A 3588-nucleotide genomic window follows, 5' to 3' on the forward strand; every position below is an offset into this window, starting at 1 on the left:
ACAGTTCAGTGTCCCTGCCAAAGGTGCTCGGGGTTTTAACATCCACGAGCAGATGTCTGAGAAGGAATGACACAGAAAGGAGTGGCTTGGCTGCAATAAACCTGCATATTTACCTCACTGTGGGTGAATACTTTTTTTTTTTTTTAAGTGGTTGTACCTGTAAATCGAGTCATGGAAGATGTAGTTCTTTTAGTTGATGATGGTAAGCAATTATCTGTGAGGAGTGACCTGGCACCTGGGGAAAACCCAGGGGTCCAGGATTTGGGACAACCTCTGTGTCATCTCTCAGCTCAGCAGCATTAGTCAATGGAGAAACAGTCCTGTGTTTCTGGGGAGGAGAAAACTTCAATCTGCTTCCATCTCTCACATGGATACAGGTAAAGATGCGTGTGAACACAAGACCTGGACCCAGGAGCTTACTGGGCTGAATTTCAGGCTGTTTAGACCAAGGTGTTGGCTCTGTCTATTGTAGCTAATCAGCTTCACATTTGAGTTAGTTCAAAGTTCATCAGAGCTTGGGTCTGCTCTCCCTTTATTTGCTCCTCTGACTTCAGAATTAAGCTAAGCAAAGCAAGTGGTCACAAAGATGTGGAGCACACTGCTTACAGACAGATCCTCACAGTTCTGAGTAAGGAGGCTTCCCCCAATAATGCCCGTGATCCTCTGAGCTAGAAGGGGTCAGAGAAATCCAGGGTATTTAGAACAACATATCCGGGTGCCAGGCACTTTTCTGGGCTCTGAGGATGTCTGAGAGTCCCATTCCCTGCTTGATATTAGGGAATCATTGTTCATTTACAGCCTTTTGGGTGTGAAATGTGACCTTGAAGTGACAGTGAGCAGAACAAGCAGCCCATGGGAAGCAAGCAGGCCTGACTGATCTTGCAGGTGTTATTTCCTCGGAGATGAAATCGAGGGCTGGCACTCTGTTCATTGGCAACGATTTTCTCCTGGGTAAACTACCCTGTGGTAATTGTGGCTAATAAAAAGCAACAAAGAACCTATAATACAATGGGATTACTTGAAAGAGGGAAATTTTAAAATCTCTCTATTGTTTGAGCAGTATACTCTTATAAAACAGTGCTAACCCTTTGATAGTTCAGGCATCTCTCCCAAACACATTCTTCAGTTTGTCCTACATGACTGTGAAATGTTAGCTTTAAATCCAACAGAGAAAAAATTAACCCTGGAAGCTGCTGAGCATCCAAAATTCCCATTAGTTCTGACCTTCCCTGCTGTGTATTTCAGTGGAAAATAAAAGACTTATTTACTAACCTTAATTATCAGGAAACAGTTTGCCTAAGATAGGCTGCAGATGGCACTTCTTTACAGAGATTGACGCATTTTCCTCCAGGTCCTTGCACCTAACAAAAAGTTTGGTTTTCATTAATTCCATTTCTGTGTCAGCCTGCAGAGGCAAGCAAAAGAAAACATTAGTCAGGAACTGATCTACCCTAATGTGCCTTGTGTTGTCACCCCAGGCTCTGCAGAAGAGAGCTCAGAGGCTGAGGAATACTGCAGCCTCTGCCCACAGCTCCTAGTATGGCCACACCAACAAAATTCCAAGGTTTGCAACACTAATGGAGAATCAACATCTAAAAAATAATCATCACACAATTCCTATCTTTATGTACAGTGGAAACAAACTTTATTGTTTTGTTTTTTTTTTTTCTGTAGGCCACAAACAGAAATTAAACAGAAACCAACATAATCTACATGACTGTCAGAAGGGGAGGCAGCTTTGTCAAGGCTCTGAATATCTCATCTCCACATCCTCATATCTGCAGCCCAAAGAGAAACCTGGAAGCATTGCAGGTTGTTGGTGTACTCAGTGATTCACTGCTTGGATTCAATGCATCGAAAAGGTATGCACTGAAAGGGCAGGCAGGTTTTCAGATTGAAAATAGGCTAAATCTTCCTTGGTGTTGAAGCTTTCAAAGATAAGCGGGAGTGAATCTCCTCATGTGATGGGTGAACACCATGTCAGGAATCAAGTTTCTTTTCCTCACTCTCAGCTAGCAATGTGCTTCTGTGGGTCTCTCATCATCCTGAAGAGTTTCCTCAAGCAGGTTTAGGTTTCCAATACTAGACAAATTGACAAATAATTTGATATACTGAGGGTATTTCTCTAGTTTTGCCTGTGAGCCAGGGCAATTTATTGAAGTAAGAGAGATTTTAACGGGAGTGAGAAAACCAAATAGTTGAAGTAAGATAACACAGTGTCTCTGATCCCTGTCTATAAGGAATGCTCCCCTCTGGTTAGAGCCTGGTGACATGAAGCTTCTCATGAATATGTCTGTTCAGAACTGATAGACAAAACAGAGAATGGAGGAGAGGGCAATTAGCTACAGACCAGTGAGGAGCTGGTTCAAATTCCCACCCCAGGCTGCTGATGGAGACCAAATGGAGTAAATGTGATGGATCTGCGTTCCCAGCTGACCAGCCACAACTGTCTGATGGGGCACAGAGCAGCTCATAGCTGGGTAGAAGCTGCAGTTGCTGTGCTGGCCTCAGAAAATGGAACTGTAGCACAGAAAATGTGAGAGCTACTGGCACTTAGCCAAGTCTCTTACAAACTTTTGTGCAAAAGTCTTCCTCCTGAGGATGACAAATGATAAAGCAATGGTAAAACAAATAAACTACAAACAAAGAGAAAGATGCATCAGCACGCAAAGTACCTCCCACAGAGGAACTCCTCTAACCATTTCCCTGGCGTTCCTTCACATCTCTTGATTTATTTAGATTTATTTTTATGCTCGTCAGAAATGCTAACTCATACAGTATCCTTTGTACAAGTAATGAAGGACAAACACAGACAAAAATCTGTAATTCTTTTATTTGCAGAAGGCCATATACTATGCTAGCAAATTCTCTACTCTCCTTTGATGGTTTCCTAGTCATGCAGTGTGAACTTGGAAAAGAGTTCATATTTGCAAGTGGACAAAATATAACTCAAAGGCTCTCAGCACAGCTTTCCTAATATGGTTCTAATAATGGAGGGTGGCAGTTAGAGGATTGTTTAACACCTTTTTTTTCATGCCAAATGTCCTTTGTTTAACACCTTTTTTTAATGCCAAATGTCCTTTTTCTCTTTCTGCAATCTCGAGTAAGTGAGCAAAACCTGGTTCTAATTAGAAGAATTAGTCACAGAAGGATGGCAAAAATGTGGGAAACTGAAATGTGCAATCAGTTGAAGAGGAATTACAAAAAGGAAAAAAAGATCTGAAGTCCAGTAGGTATGACGTAGATAGGAAAAAAAATCAGCAGGAAAACAGGTGTTTTCCTAAAAGGTTATCAGAAAGAAAGCAAGGTCATTCTATTCTTATTCACTGAGAGGATCAGGTTAAGAAACATGAACAAAACCACGTATTTATCAAGAGACAAAAGAGATAACAAAAATGAACACCTTCAAGGCTAATTTTCTGATCAGTATCTCTGCAGAGGAGAAATATCAGAGGACATAAAAATAGGTCTATATGCAGATAGACCAACAGAAATGAAGCAAGGAAATACATTCACTTCTTCAGCAACTGATTAAATTATCTCTGTGTGATCACTAAGTACACTCAGCCCTGCAGTATCTCAGCATTG

This window comes from Motacilla alba, chromosome 15 (genome assembly GCF_015832195.1).
Source record: "Motacilla alba alba isolate MOTALB_02 chromosome 15, Motacilla_alba_V1.0_pri, whole genome shotgun sequence".
Lineage (NCBI taxonomy): Eukaryota > Metazoa > Chordata > Aves > Passeriformes > Motacillidae > Motacilla > Motacilla alba.